Genomic DNA, 16,878 nt, shown 5'->3' with positions numbered 1-16,878 from the left:
TAAAGATGCTATAGAGAGGGTCATTCAGCCTCTACTTTAAAGAAATTAGGTTGTCTGAAAATAAATTTCATTTTTCCAGTACTGAAGATGGCTTTCTATGCTTTCCATGAAAGTGCTGAACTCCCAATGGACCAAAAGGGGTCCAAGAGGAACGATGGGCAAGGCTCTGTTTTAGGATGACTGATAAGTCAGTTTTATTCTACACAATTATTAGTTCGGCATAGCCAACAGTTCAAACTGTCAGACTTTGACTTATTAGGATGTTATAAATTAAATGGGCTTTATAATAATGGAAATGACTGTGTTAGTGGTCTTTTTATTTCTCAGCAACCCAACTCAGATGAAAGATAAAAAGCTGCTTGACATGGAGGTGGCATATGAATGTCACTCCTCACCCCTTACAATTGAATGTTGATCCTGTTGGTATGCAGCCTAATTGGGGTGAAATAAGGTTATTGAGTTTTTTTCGGGTGACGACAGCCACTGGGAACATACAGCTGTATTGTCCAGATGTGTGGCACTGACAGCCTGTTTTACGACTGTGCGTTTTACAGCTTGTTTCCCCTAAATTTCACACAACTCTGTAACATCTGGGTCCTTTTCCTTAGAGCCCTATAACCACTTTATTTACTGCAAAAATAAAATAAAATAAAAATAAAACCACGTAAAATCACCCATAAAAAGTTGTTACGTGTTTCTCTTTATTCATGTTGTCTCCCTAATAAAGTTCACCTCTGCCGGAAGTGTTGTCATAGAGGTAATCTAGTCGAAAGTAATTTTTTTTGACTTTTCATTTTTTAAGCATGCCTCAGATTTATTTATAACCTTGGGATGAATTAGGTGTTATGAAAATGTTCTGACATGTTGCTTTTCTCCCCCCTTGGAGCAATTACTCCACTGGGCACATATGGTGTCAATTTCAAACCCTCTGGCTCAGACAATGACGGCGTGTACTGTATCTCATTGAGCTGCCATCTTGTCTGAGGTTCATACCGGCACTTGGTCAGGACTTTCCTGAACCATCTGGTTCCTTATGGCTTCCTACTTTGCCAAGGGAAATAGCTGAAATAAAAGGGGATGGTTGTTTTGTTTCCAATGGCAGAAGGCCCCATGGATTATCAAGTGCCAAAATGTAACTGGACACCCTTAAAGAGCCTGATGGAGCCTCCTAAATTGCAATGCAGAAGGGGAAAGCCAGGGGAAAGATGCCTTCAAATTGCTAATGGCAACACCAAAGTAGCAAACCAAGTGTGGGAAAGCTATCTTGTGTGTAAGGGAATACATTTGTGAAACACAACGTTGTGCTTTTTGAGCTATTCTGGACAGTTTATACACAGTGTAGGGAGAAGGATGAGATGACTATGTTTCTGGGTCAGGAAAACATAAAGGGACACCTACAAAACCTCACTCTCTGGTGATGACCAGGTTTAGGATGGAAGGAACCCTATGGGGATGGGAAGTCATGCCTTTAAGTATAAAAATGCACACTGCCCAATGGCATCTGATCCCCAGGGTAGATGTGTTTGACTTGAAATTGCTTCTCCTCATACCCCCAGTGCCATTTAAACAGTGTGCTGACAGTCAGGCTGTTTCTGTGACATCTGATTCAAAATACGCAAATGTGAACTTTTAAAACTCACTGCAGCTGAGTGTGGGACGTTTTTCTGCGACATAAATATAACAAGAGTGTTGAAGGGGAGTCAGCTCAGAAGAGCAGCAAGGAGTCTCTTTTCCTGATGACCTGTGAAAACAGGATATTTACCTATGTCTGGTGTGGTTTGGAGGAAGCCTGCCTGGCGTCATGGTGATGGATGGGAAATCTCTGGAGCAGTTTTCTGTTCTGTGTCTTTGTGTATCTATGAATGTTACCTCACTGTGTATACATGCTCTCAAAGCACAACATGTCCCAAGAGAAAGGTATTTTTCAGGCCAAACAAACTATTTCTGGCCAAGCTAAATCTGTCTGTGGAAAACAGCCTTTCAAAAGGAAATCTTTCCTCGTGTGAAAGTGGCAAGGGGAGGGTTCCCGGAAGATGGCGGACTGAGAAGCTGCTAGTGGCTTGAGCTCTGACCACATCTTCTGGAAATGGTAGGATTTTCTGCCTTTAGTAGGCCAGTCAATAAATGGTCCTAGTGGTGACACCAAGGAGGTGACTATAAATTAATTTGGGTTGATAATTAGAGTAGAAAAAAAGGGAAAAAAAATTTCTTTCTTTTAAATTATTAAGGACACATCTCCCCCACCCCCATAACCAGTCCCTGGGGACCAGCTCCTAGCAGGCTCCCCTGCTGAGCCTCTTTCTTTCTTTACCAAGAGTCCTGTCCCACCAGGGAGTATCATTCATTCTAAGTCTATACCCTTCTGAAACCTCTGGCCTTTATTCTTTCTAAGTAGCCAACCCCCCCACCTCATATCACATATCTAATTAAATAATTAAAAATAAATAAATAAATAAATTCTTTCCTTTCAATGCTTTTTTATGACTGTTCTTTTTTTTATTATTTAAGAAAGGATTAATTAACAAAACCATAGGGTTGGAGGGGTACAATTCCACACAATTCCCACCACCCAATCTCCATATCCCACCCCCTCCCCTGATAAGCTTTCCCATTCTCTATCCCTCGGGGAGCAAGGACCCAGGGTCATTGTGGGTTGCAGAAGGTAGAAGGCCTGGTTTCTGTAATTGCTTCCCCGCTGAAAATGGGTGTTGACTGGTCGGTCCATACTCCCAGTCTGCCTCTCTCTTTCCCCAGTAGGATGTGTCTCTGGGGAAGTGGAGCTCCAGGGCACATTGGTGGGGTCTTCAGTCCAGGAGAGCCTGGCCGGCATCCTGATGACATCTGGAACCTGGTGATTGAAAACAGAGTTAACATACGAAGCCAAACAAATTGTTGAGCAATCATGGACCCAAAGCTTGGAATAGTGGAGAGGAAGTGTTAGGGGGGTACTCATGGCAAACTCTAGTGTACTTCTGCTTTCAGGTATATATTTTGCAGTAGTTTATGGATATGTGTGAACATATGCTCTCTCTCACAGAAACTGGTGTATATCTAGGATTTGGGACTTTGTTAGAAAGTGAACCACCTGAGATGGAATTAGAGTATACTATGAAAGGAAAGGTCTCACCCGAGTAATGAAGTTGAAGGGTTGTCACTCCACACGTGAAGTCTCTGGAAACAGTCTGAAGTGAAGCATGTTGAGGTGGCAATCGTTGTGTTGGTTAGATTGTGATCGGCAGATGCAACGTTATTTGACATGGATTGGGAGAGGCATATGGGAAAGTGGGCCCTATCTAAGGGTTCCAGGACTGGGGGAAGTAGAGGCTCTATAGTGGAGATGTGAGGTTCCTGCTGTCTTAGGGTTCCAAAAGACAATCGATAGTTAATGTTATCATCACATTAATTGGTAATTGAGTTAACCTTGAAAAGTCCCTTTGTTAGGGTTCGCCATACAATACCCAGTATCTTGTATATAGCTGTGCTATTGGTTGCTTCTGATCTACTTGGTCAGATCTACTTAGGCTTTTGAGAGAGTCTGCATATCAATTACACAGCCTATATATTAAAAAGATTCTGTTTGTGTTTTGAAAACCTTCGAAACATACAATTAATTTCCCCCCTCTCATATTAATTAACTAGTGATTTCTATGACTACATTTTACTAGGAGTGTACATAAACACCATTCCCACCACCAAAAGACTGTGACCCATCCCTCCCATCCACTCCCACCCCCACCCCCCCACTGCCCCAGGAAGCTGCATGTCTACCCCTCACCACAGGGTTTTTACTTTGGTGCCCTGCTTACAATTTGGTCAGGGCCTGCTTTTAGTTTCCCTTTCAGATCTTCTTACTCAACTTCTGTTGATGAGTGGGATCATCCCATACTCATCTTTATCTTTCTGACTTAGCTCACTTAACATAATTCCTTCTAGCTCTGTCCAAGATGGGTCAGAGAAGGTGGGTTCATTGTTCTTGATATCTGCATAGTATTCCATTGTGTATATATACCACAGCTTTCTCAGCCACTCATCTGTTGCTGGGCACCTGGATTGCTTCCAGGTTTTAGCTATTATGAATTGTGCTGCTATGAACATAGGAGTACACACCTCTTTTTGGTTGGGTGTTATGGAGTCCTTGGGGTAAAACCCCAGGAGAGGAATATGGAAGGTCCATGTCTAGCCTTCTGGGAGTTTTCCAGACTGCTCTCCACAGAGGCTGGACCAATTTACATTCCCACCAGCAATGTAAAAGGGTTCCTCTGTCCCCACAACATCTCCAGCCTTTGTTGCTGCTGTCCTTTTTGATGTATGCCATTCTTACATGAGTGAGGTCGTATCTCAGTGTTGTCTTAATTTGCATTTCTCTGACAATCAGTGACCTAGAGCAGTTTTTCATATGTTTGTTAGCCTTTTGGATCTCCTCTGAGGTGAATGTTTTGTTCATATCCTCTGCCCATTTTTGGATGGGGTCATTTGCTTTTTTGGTGCTAAGTTTGCTGAGCTCTTTATATATTTTGGTGATTAGTTTCTTGTTTGATGTATGGCATGTGAAGATCTTCTCCCATTCTGTGAGGGGTCTCTTTGTCTGTTTATAGTTTCTTTGGCTGTGCAGAAGCTTTTCAATTTGATGTAGTCCCACTGGTTTGTTTCTGCTTTAGTCTTCCTTGTAATTGGGTTTGATTCATCAAAGATGTCCTTGAGGTGTAGGTGGGAAAGTGTTGTTTTCGCCGGGTTATGTTGTTTTCCCCGGGCTGGCTTCAAGGGCGGGTAACAGACGACGAGGGACTCATGGCAGAGCTGTAGGCAGTATCTCTTTATTCATGCAGGACGCAGCACAATCTAAGCTGAGCTAAGCTAAACTCAAGTACCCTAAAACTCACAATGCTGTCTTTATATATACTTGTCAAGTAGGGTGGAAACAGGATGTGACATAGAGAGGGTGGAGAGAAAAGTGACTGGTGAAAATCAGAGTGTGACAAGGAGAGGATCAGAGTGTGACAAGGAGAGGGGGTGGAGCTGGCGAGAATTCTATCACTGAACCACTAATGCCCTGGAGGGAGGGTGGTGCTTGTTAACAGTGGTTATGTAAATAGAATGAAGTGGTTATGTAAATAGAATCGTGTTAAGCAGGGGGGATTTAAACCAAATGAAACAGAAGGGGTTTCATGAATACCAACAGGAAAGTGTTTTACCAATGTTTTCCTCTAAGTATTTGACTGTTTCTGGTCTGACATCTAGGTCTTTGATCCATTTGGAGTTGATTTTTGTTTCTGGTGAGATAAAGTGGTTCAATTTCATTCTTCTGCATGTTACAACCCAGTTTTCCCAGCACCATTTATTGAAGAGAGCCTCCTTTTTCCATTTAATACTTTGGGCCCCCTTATCAAAGATTAGATGTCCATAGGTGTGGGGATTTATTTCTGGGCTTTCAATTCTGTTCCACTGGTCTGTGTGCCTATTTTTGTTCCAGTACCATGCTGTTTTGATGATGATGGCTTTATAATATAGTTTAAGGTCTGGGAGTGTGATGCCTCCATTTCTGTTTCTTTTCCTTAAGATGGTTTTGGCAATTCTAGGTATTTTCAGGTTCCAGATAAATGACTGTAGTGTTTGTTCTATTCTCTTAAAGAAGCTTGGTGGAACTTTGATGGGTATTGCATTAAATTTGTATATGGCTCTGGGGAGAATATTCATGATGATATTTATTTGATGATATATTTGATGATATATATATATTTGATATATATTAGAATATTTGATGATATTTATTCTTCCAATCCATGAGCATGGGATATCTTTCCATTTCTTGGTATCAGTTTCTATTTCCTTGAGTAGCGACTCATAGTTTTCAGTATACAAGTCTTTCACTTCTTTGGTCAACTTTATTCCTAGGTATTTGATTGATTTTGCTGAAACAGTAAACGGGAGTGATTCTGGATGTCTTCTTCTTCAGATTTAGTGTTTGCATAAAGAAATGCCACTGATTTTTGTACATTGATTTTGTAGCCTGATACTTGCTATATTGCCTGATAACTTCCAGTAGTTTTCTGCTGGATTCTTTAGGTTTTTCTGTGTATACTATCATATCATCTGCAAATAGTGAGAGCTTGGCTTCTTCCCTTCCAATCTGTATTCCTTTGATTCCTTTCTCTTGCCTGATTCCTATGGCAAGAACTTCCAATACTATGTTGAAAAAAAACGGTGACAGTGGACAGCCCTGTCTAGTCCCTGATCTGAGGGGGAATGCTTTCCGCTTCTGTCCATTGAGTATGATGTTGGCTGTTGGTTTGCTATATATGGATTCCACTATCTTGAGGAATTTCCCATCTATTCCCATTTTTTGTAGAGTTTTGAGCATGAATAGGTGTTGGATTTTGTCAAAGGCTTTCTCTGCATCGATTGAGATAATCATGTGGTTTTTGGCTTTGCTTTTATTGATGTGGTGAATGACATTGATTGACTTACGGATGTTGAACCAGCCTTACATTCCTGGGATGAATCCCACTTGGTGGTGATGAACAATCTTTTTGATATGTTGCTGTATCCGGTTGGCCGATATCTTGTTTGATATTTTGGCATCTATGTTCATCAGATATATTGGTCTGTAGTTTTTCTTTTTTGTTCTGTCCCTATCAGCTTTTGGTATCAGGGTGATGTTGGCTTCATAGAAGGTGGATGGGAGTATTCCTGTTTCTTCAATCTTATGGAAAAGCTTAAGAAGTATGGGTACTAGCTGTTTCCTGAAAGTTTTGTAGAATTCATTTGTGAAGCCATCTGGTCCAGGACTTTTGTTGTTGGGGAGGTTCTTAATAACGGTTTCAATTTCATTGTCTGTGACTGGTGCTTTTAGATTTTGTAGTTCTTCTTGGTTCAGTTTTGGACAGGTATATGCTTCTAGGAATTGTTCCATTTCTTCCAGATTCTCTAGCTTGGTGGCGTATAGTTCTTTCTAGAAGTTTCGCAGGATTCTCTGGATTTCTGTGGTGTCAGTTGTGATATCTCCTCCATCGTTTACAATTCTATTAATTTGAGTCTTCTCTCTCTTTTTTTTTTTTTTTTGGTGAGTCTGTATAGGGGTTTGTCAATTTTGTTTAATCTTTCAAAGAACCAACATTTGGCTTCATTGATCTTTTGTATAGTTCTTTGATTTTCGATGTTGTTTATTTCTGCTCTAACTTTAGTGATTTCTGTCCTTCTGGGTGCTTTAGGGTTCCTTTGTTCCTCTTCCTCTAAGTCTTTGAGGTGTGCAGTAAGGTTGTTCATTTGAGCTTCTCGTTGGTGTTTAATATGTGATTGTATGGCTATAAGTTTCCCTCTCAGTACTGCTCTAGCTGTGTCCCAAATATTTTGATAGGTTGTGTCTTCATATTCATTTGTTTCCAGGAACATTTGAATTTCCTGCTTGAGTGAATCTCTGACACAGTGGTTCTCAAGGAGTGTGTTGTTTAGTTTCCAAATTCTGTGACTTTTAATAATTTTCTGTTTGTTGTTAAATGTTAGTCTTACTCCACTGTGGTCTGAGAAGATACTTGGGATGATTTCAATGTTCTTGAATTTATTGATGCTCTCTTTGTAGCCTAACATGTGGTCTATCGTTGAGTATGTGTTATGTGGATTTGAAAAGAAGGTGTATTCCAGTTTTTGGGGGTGAAGGTCAGCAGCAACAAATGCTAGAGAGGTTGTGGGGACAGAGGAACCCTTTTACATTGCTGGTGGGAATGTAAATTGGTACAGCCTCTGTGGAGAGCAGTCTGGAAAACTCCCAGAAGGCTAGACATGGACCTTCCATATGATCCAGTAATTCCTCTCCTGGGGTTTTACCCCAAGGACTCCATAACACCCAACCAAAAAGAGGTGTGTACTCCTATGTTCATAGCAGCACAATTCATAATAGCTAAAACCTGGAAGCAATCCAGGTGCCCAGCAACAGATGAGTGGCTGAGAAAGCTGTGGTATATATACACAATGGAATACTATGCAGCTATCAAGAACAATGAACCCACCTTCTCTGACCCATCTTGGACAGAGCTAGAAGGAATTATGTTAAGTGAGCTAAGTCAGAAAGATAAAGATGAGTATGGGATGATCCCACTCATCAACAGAAGTTGAGTAAGAAGATCTGAAAGGGAAACTAAAGCAGGCCCTGACCAAATTGTAAGCAGGGCACCAAAGTAAAAATCCTGTGGTGAGGGGTAGACATGCAGCTTCCTGAGGCAGTGGGGGGGTGGGGGTGGGAGTGGATGGGAGGGATGGGTCACAGTCTTTTGGTGGTGGGAATGGTGTTTATGTACACTCCTAGTAAAATGTAGTCATAGAAATCACTAGTTAATTAATATGAGAGGGGGGAAATTAATTGTATGTTTCGAAGGTTTTCAAAACACAAACAGAATCTTTTTAATATATAGGCTGTGTAATTGATATGCAGACTCTCTCAAAAGCCTAGACCAAGTAGATCAGAAGCAACCAATAGCACAGCTATATACAAGATACTGGGTATTGTATGGCGAACCCTAACAAAGGGACTTTTCAAGGTTAACCCAATTACCAATTAATGTGATGATAACATTAACTATCGATTGTCTTTTGGAACCCTAAGACAGCAGGAACCTCACATCTCCACTATAGAGCCTCTACTTCCCCCAGTCCTGGAACCCTTGGATAGGGCCCACTTTCCCATATGCCTCTCCCAATCCATGTCAAATAACGTTGCATCTGCCGATCACAATCTAACCAACACAACGATTGCCACCTCAACATGCTTCACTTCAGACTGTTTCCAGAGACTTCACGTGTGGAGTGACAACCCTTCAACTTCATTACTCGGGTGAGACCTTTCCTTTTTAGTATACTCTAATTCCATCTCAGGTGGTTCACTTTGTAACAAAGTCCCAAAACCTAGATATACACCAGTTTCTGTGAGAGAGAGCATATGTTCACACGTATCCATAAACTACTGCAAAATATGTACCTGAAAGCAGTAGTACACTAGAGTTTGCAGTGAGTGCCCCCCTAACATTTCCTCTCTACTATTCCAAGCTTTGGGTCCATGATTGCTCAACAATTTGTTTGGCTTCGTGTGTTAACTCTCTTTTCAGTCACCAGGTTCCAGATGTCATCAGGATGCTGGCCAGGCTTCCCTGGACTGAAGACCCCACCAATGTGTCCTGGAGCTCCGCTTCCCCAGAGACACATCCTACTGGGGAAAGAGAGATGCAGACTGGGAGTATGGACAGACCAGTCAATGCCCATGTTCAGCAGTGAAGTAATTACAGAAGCCAGACCTTCTACCTTCTGCAACCCACAATGACCCTGGGTCCATGCTCCCAGAGGGATAGAGAATGGGAAAGCTATCAGGGGAGGGGGTGGGATATGGAGATTGGGTGGTTGGTATTATGTGGAGTTTTACCCCTCCTACCTTATGGTTTTAATTAATGGTTAATTAATCCTTAATTAAACCTTAATTATGGTTAATTAATCCTTTCTTAAATAAAAAAAATTTAAAAAAAAGTGGCAAGCGGAGTCCCTGATGACATAGGGAGTATCACTGGAATTCCTGGACACTGTGTCACATGACACATGACACAGCAGGAGTAGTGGCAGAGAAGGCAAGATTGCACTGAGTCGGACAAGTGTATATTTTCTTCTCTTTGACATCCATGGGGTTATCATACAGAGGTAGGTTCAACCTCCTGGAGGTAGATGATCATACATGCAATGACATTATCAATGGCTGAGGAGGCTGAACTCACACATGCCACTTTCTGTATGTCTTCATTTCCACCCAACCCCCTTTTTTGAGGTAGAGGGAGAAAGTGAAAGAGACAATAGCACTGAAGCATCCTTCAATGGGGTGGGAGCCAGGCTTGAACTTGGGTTGTGCACATGGCAAAGCAGTGTACTATCAAGTGAGCTATTTCTGTTTCCTTTGATAGTATGAATTTCTGGTATGAGTAATAATAGTGGAAGTTTTTGATGAATCCAAAATTTGAGACTGAAATGTGTACGGTATGCAGGAGCCATCCTCAGGAAAGGCAGAAAAGGTAAGACTTCTGCAAATTAACTTCCACTGAATTTTTTTTTTCCTTCATGCCATAATTCACAGTTCCACCCAGTCAGAAGCCAGTCATTTGATCTCAGATGAAAAACCAATCTTAGCACCACCTAGATAGCTCACAAACAGAATATACTTGCTTTGTCATGGGTATGACTCAGGTTCAAGGCTGGCCCCAGGTACTGAAGGAAGCTTCAACATTGTAATGTGTTTCTCTCTAGTCTCTTTCTGTCTGAAAAAGGCCTGGAAAAGTGAAGCCTCAGTGGCAGCTGAAAAAAACAAACAGACACACCAAGAACAAAACAAATCTTTAAAGGGTCTTTCTTGGAACAACATGCTTTTGAAAGCCTCCCCCCAAATGATTTAAATAAGCAATTGAGAGGAAATGTGACTTTTTAGATTATATTTCAGATAGGTTTCCTTTCTCTTATTTATTTACTAATCATATCTTCAATCTGAACAGCAGATACTCCATGTTAAATTTTAACATAGCCACCAAACCATTGCCTTTATTTTGGGCCAAGCTTTCTCTACCTTTCCATAGCAATCTTCTTCATAGTATTCACTGAAATCTTTCCTATATTGTTTTGACTTCATCTTAGCTATTAGGAAATAAATGTTTTCACTAACTAGATATGCATGTCTGTTAAACTAAGGATCAATTAGATAGAGAAATGAGAGTGGGTAAGAAATGTCCTTGGAGGAAGGCTCTGCATCCAGCACAAAACCCTTTCAGATGTAATGTTACCTTGATTTTGTTTACAACACCTTGGCAGGCTGAACTGAACACACTGATCACTGGTGCCACAGAGATGACCTTCACCCTTCATCCTCACCAAGAAACTACCTCCTTTTCTATCCCTATACAATTCTTAAACCTCAGCCTGAGAGCAAGTTGGTTGTTGGAAATACTAATCTTCTCAGATCAGTTAACATCTGAATATACCTGTATTCCTCCCACCAATACCTTCCTCTAGAGCAGTGACTTTCAAGTGGCAAGCACTAAACCTGGGCATTTAGTAACAGTATTTTAAGGGTTATGTGTTTCATATCTAGTCAAAATGTCTGTATATATCTATGTTTTTGTATGTACCTGTGTTTAAGTCTATTTCTCTCTTCTCTCTCTCTCTCTCTCTCTCTCTCTCTCAGAAAGCAAGCTGACAAGAGCTATAAAATTGTGGAGAATGAAGGATATAGGAGAAAATGGGAGTGGTGAGTTGATTGGTCCTGAGGAATAATTTAAATTTCAGAACCAGGCAGACAAACATTCCAGAGTAGGTTAAAACCTGGATATGCATCAAGCCAAAATACCAAATAAATGAGACTAGCATGAGTCAGAAACTTAAGAAACAAGTCATATGGACAAATGAGACTTGTTAAAATTGAGAAAAACCATTATCAGGTAAGGGTTGTATGTGTTTGGAAGACTCAGACCTGGTGGTCGGGCCTGCCAGGGAAGGGTGTGCTTAGGGTGGGAGGGCCAGGCCACATTACTGGAGGTGGTCTGTTCTGGAAAAAAAATTCCCCCTCCAGTAATTTAGCTTCTAAGAGTGCAGGAACCCTCATAGTAAAGATATTATTTTGAGGTTAGATGCTCCCCCTCTTAGGTGGTTTATGATTCTAAGCACGCTAAGAAATATTTTCAACTTTCCTCTTTTGGCTCAAAGTCTTAAGTCATCTTTTTTACTTAATGATGTGATCCAACAAAAATATATCAAACAAGTTAAATCTTTTCCTTGCCTGAAGCCCAACCACAGATAGTAGAGCCTTTCCTTTCCTTCATTCACCCTTCTCTCATTGAGGCCTTCCTACACTAGTAGTCAGTACAGCCTCTGCCTGGACACTTAGAATGATTCCACAGATCCCCCATGAAAACCCTCCCCTCCCATCCCCTCTCAGTTTCTTTATGTCCTATCAGGTAATAATAGAAAGGAAAAGAGAAAAAGGAAAAAGAAAAAAATTGCCACCAGAAGTGGTGAATTCATCGTGCCGGCACCAAGCCTCAGCAATAACCTTGGTGGCAATTTAAAAAAAGCTTAAACAATACCAGGAAGATGCACAAGGAAAAGAAAATGCTTCTGCAACATCCTGCACATACCTATTTCTGAAAGTAATCTCTTTTAACTTATTCTTATGTACTGTTTATAAAATTTCCTATACAAAGGAATGTATGCACACATCCTCCCATCTACCCCCTGACACACACAGACACACACACGTCTTTTATGCTTTAATACATGCAAGATAATGCTCTCATATTGTGAAGTAGCTTGCAATTTGTGTTTTACACGTCTAAGATAGTTCTCTATGCTGACATGTATTACTTAGATATTTATTTTTAATTATCTTCATAGCTCTCTGTTGTCTGTTTGCTCATTTCCACTCATGTCTTATCTGAAGGACTTTTTAGTCAAGTTCAGCTTTTATTCTTTCTATGAAATGCAAGAGTATTTTAAATATTCACAGCTACTTTCAAATTGACATCTGAAAGTTAGCATTTTTTAAAAGACTTATTTATGTGTGTGTATGGTGGTGGTGGTGGTGGTGTGTATGTGTGTGGGGATTAGAACATCACTCTGACACATGCAAGGCTGAGAATTAAACCCAGAACCTCATACTTAAGATTCCAACACTTTTGCTGAGGTACTTCCCTGATCACAAGTTAACATTTTTGTTTCCACCTTTATTCTGTGAAGGGTCTGCTCCTTCATTCCTCTCTGGAAGGAAAGCATATTCTATTTGGCACTATCCTCAGAAAATTGTATTAATGTAGAAAATGACTGCATATATTTATTAAATAATAATGAAGTGCTCAGATACAAAGTGTGCTCAAAGTGAAAAATAATGGGAATTTTATGGCTTCCAGGCTAAGATTTCTTATTTATTTCTGGCCACTCAAGAAATTTGTTCTTACACAGGTGAAGATAAAGGTCTATAGGAAAAATTACAAAAATAGTATTTGCTTCTGGCTTCTCTTTGCTACCATTTTCTTTCTTTCTTTCTTTTTTAATATTTATTTTATTTATTTATTCCCTTTGTTGCCCTTGTTGTTTTTTATTGTTGTAGTTATTATTGTTGTTGTTATTGATGTCGTCCTAGAGAGAGGAGAGGAAGACAGAGAGGAGGAGAGAAAGATAGACACCTGAAGACCTGCTTCACCACCTGTGAAGCGACTCCCCTGCAGTTGGGGAGCCGGGGCTCGAACCGGGATCCTTATGCCGGTCCTTGTGCTTTGCGCCACCTGCGCTTAACCTGCTGTGCTACAGCCCAAATCCCCCCCTTTTTTTTCTAAATCAACCCTATTTAAAAGGGGAGGATGTGAACAGTGTTTGTTTATTTATTTATTTATTTATTTTATTTTATTTTATTTGTAAAAAGGAAACACTGATTAAACCATAGGATAAGAGGGGTAAACTCCACACAATTCCCACCACCAGAACTCTGTATTCCATCCCCTCCCCTGATAGCTTTTCTGTTCTTTAATCCTCTCAGAGTATGGATTCAAGGTCATTGTGGGAGGCAGAATGTTGAAGGTCTGGCTTCTGTAATTGCTTCCCCGCTGAACATTCCATACTCCAAGCCTGCCTCTCTCTTTCCCTAGTAGGTGGGGCTCTGGTGTGTGCCTGAGCCTGAAATCTGATATGCAGGTGGATCCTAATTATTGTCTGGAGAGATGATGTAATGGCTGGCAGAAGGGCCAGAAAGCTGGATCAGGGAAGAGAGTAACTCTAAAATATGGGAAAGGTGTATAAATATTGTTGACTGTAAACCCCATCAATTTGATGTGATCTGGGGCCCATATTCAGCTTAGTAGCCTATGTGACCTTTGCACGACTGTAGATCTGAGCTCACATTCTGTGGTCATAAGTAGGAACATTCCAAGCTGCCCCAATATCAACCCATCTTCCTCAGATATTGCATAGAGTATACTGTCCATCCTCTGAAGGGAGGATGGAACACTGTCTACCATTTTTTATCCAAGTTGAGGGCAAGGTCCTATGGGGGGGGGTCACAAAGGGGTCTATTTTGTTGTTCCTGATAGAGATGACTGATAACAATGGAGAGAGGGATTTACTGGAGGTCTAGGTGGATTATGTCTGTTTGGGAATCTCAGGACTCTGAGCTAATGGGTGGCCTAATAGTGACTAAAGAGTCATCATTAAAATATGCCAGTCTCTTGCCCTTATTCAGCTTTTGCAGTTCTTGCTTTGATGAGGTTAGTTTTGGAATGAGTGAGAGAACTATAATAGGAAGTAGGTGAGGAGGGTATCTAAGTCTAAGTAGACACTATTTCATTATGAACTTTATACTGACTTGTGAACAATGTTTTATTAAAGAAGAGATTCAGATGGCCAACAGACATATGGAAAGATGCTAAATTCACTGACTATAAGAGAAATACAATTAAAACAACAATGAGATATCCCATCACACCTGTAAGAATGTCATACATTTGAAGGGACAGAAAGAGGGACCAGGTGTTGGCACAAACTGTAAAGCACAAAAGTCATCATGTGCATCGAACCATGATTGAGCTCTTAGGCTCCACCTGCAGGAGGGAAGTCTCACAAGTGGTAAAGTAGACTGCAATTGTATCTCTCTTTAAATTTTTTTTAGAGTTATCTTTATTTATTTATTGGGTAGAAATAGCCAGAAATCAAGAGGGGAGGGATGATAGAGAGGGAGAGAGACAGAAAGACACCTGCAACACTTTCACCACTGGCAAATCTTTCTCCCTGTAGGTGGGGATCAGAGGTTCAAACCTGGGTTCTTACACGTTGTATCATATATGCCCAACCAGGTGCACCACTACTCGACACCCTACAATTATATATATATATATATACATGTATATATATCTCCGCATGTCTCTCCCTGCTTCTCTCTATCATTTTAAAATTATATATATATATATATATATATATATATATATACACATATATAACAAAAAGAAGGGACTGTGTTCACACTCTCCCCTATAAAAAAACAAAAAGAAACAAACAAAAACCAAAAAGGGACATATGGACATCTAATCTTTGATAAGGGGGCCAAAGTATTAAATGGAAAAAGGAGGCTCTCTTCAATAAATGGTGCTGGGAAAACTGGGTTGTAACATACAGAAGAATGAAATTGAACCACTTTATCTCACCAGAAACAAAAATCAACTCCAAATGGATCAAAGACCTAGATGTCAGACCAGAAACAATCAAATACTTAGAGGAAAACATTGGTAAAACACTTTTCCACCTACACCTCAAGGACATCTTTGATGAATCAAACCCAATTACAAGGAAGACTAAAGCAGAAACAAATAAATGGACTACATCAAATTGAAAAGCTTCTGCACAGCCAAAGAAACTATTAAACAGACAAAGAGACCCCTCACAGAATGGGAGAAGATCTTCACATGCCATACATCAGACAAGAAACTAATCACCAAAATATATAAAGAGCTCAACAAACTTAGCACCAAAAAAGCAAATGACCCCATCCAAAAATGGGCAGAGGATATGAACAAAACATTCACCTCAGAGGAGATCCAAAAGACTAACAAACATATGAAAAACTGCTCTAGGTCACTGATTGTCAGAGAAATGCAAATTAAGACAACACTAAGATACCACCTCACTCCTGTAAGAATGGCATACATCAAAAAGGACAGCAGCAACAAAGGCTGGAGAGGTTGTGGGGACAGAGGAACCCTTTTACATTGCTGGTGGGAATGTAAATTGGTCCAGCCTCTGTGGAGAGCAGTCTGGAAAACTCCCAGAAGGCTAGACATGGACCTTCCATATGATCCAGTAATTCCTCTCCTGGGGTTACTCCATAACACCCAACCAAAAAGAGGTGTGTACTCCTATGTTCATAGCAGCACAATTCATAATAGCTAAAACCTGGAAGCAACCCAGGTGCCCAACAACAGATGAGTGGCTGAGAAAGCTGTGGTATATATACACAATGGAATACTATGCAGCTATCAAGAACAATGAACCCACCTTCTCTGACCCATCTTGGACAGAGCTAGAAGGAATTATGTTAAGTGAGCTAAGTCAGAAAGATAAAGATGAGTATAGGATGATCCCACTCATCAACAGAAGTTGAGTAAGAAGATCTGAAAGGGAAACTAAAAGCAGGACCTGACCAAATTATAAGCAGAGCACCAAAGTAAAAACCCTGTGGTGAGGGGTAGACATGCAGCTTCCTGGGCTAGTGAGGGGGTGGGGGTGGGAGTGGATGGGAGGGATGGGTCACAGTCTTTTGGTGGTGGGAATGGTGTTTATGTACACTCCTAGTAAAATGTAGTCATAGAAATCACTAGTTAATTAATATGAGAGGGAGGAAATTAATTGTATGTCTCGAAGGTTTTCAAAAGACAAACTGAATCTTTTTAATATATAGGCTGTGGGAGTCGGGCTGTAGCGCAGCGGGTTAAGTGCAGGTGGCGCAAAGCGCAAGGACCGGCATAAGGATCCCGGTTCGAGCCCCGGCTCCCCACCTGCAGGGGAGTTGCTTCACAGGGGGTGAAGCAGGTCTGCAGGTATCTATCTTTCTCTCCTCCTCTCTGTCTTCCCCTCCTCTCTCCATTTCTCTCTGTCCTATCCAACAACAACAACAATAAAACAACAAGGGCAACAAAAGGGACTAAATAAATAAAATAAATATTAAAAAAAATAAAAAAATATATAGGCTGTGTAATTGATATGCAGACTCTCTCAAAAGCCTAAGTAGATCTGACCAAGTAGATCAGAAGCAACCAATAGCACAGCTATATACAAGATACTGGGTACTGTACAGCAAACCCTAACAAAAGGACTTTTCAAAGTTAA

General features: G+C 40.7%; 1 protein-coding gene across 2 annotated transcripts in view; it reads right to left on the bottom strand.

The window, feature by feature from the left end:
* Positions 1–16,878, bottom strand: part of SPAG17 (sperm associated antigen 17) — a 287,832-nt gene that overhangs the window by 167,038 nt on the left and 103,916 nt on the right. The gene's annotated exons all lie outside the window — the stretch shown is intronic.

Source organism: Erinaceus europaeus, chromosome 11, assembly GCF_950295315.1.
Source record: "Erinaceus europaeus chromosome 11, mEriEur2.1, whole genome shotgun sequence".
NCBI lineage: Eukaryota > Metazoa > Chordata > Mammalia > Eulipotyphla > Erinaceidae > Erinaceus > Erinaceus europaeus.
This window is presented reverse-complemented; position numbering and strand designations above follow the sequence as displayed.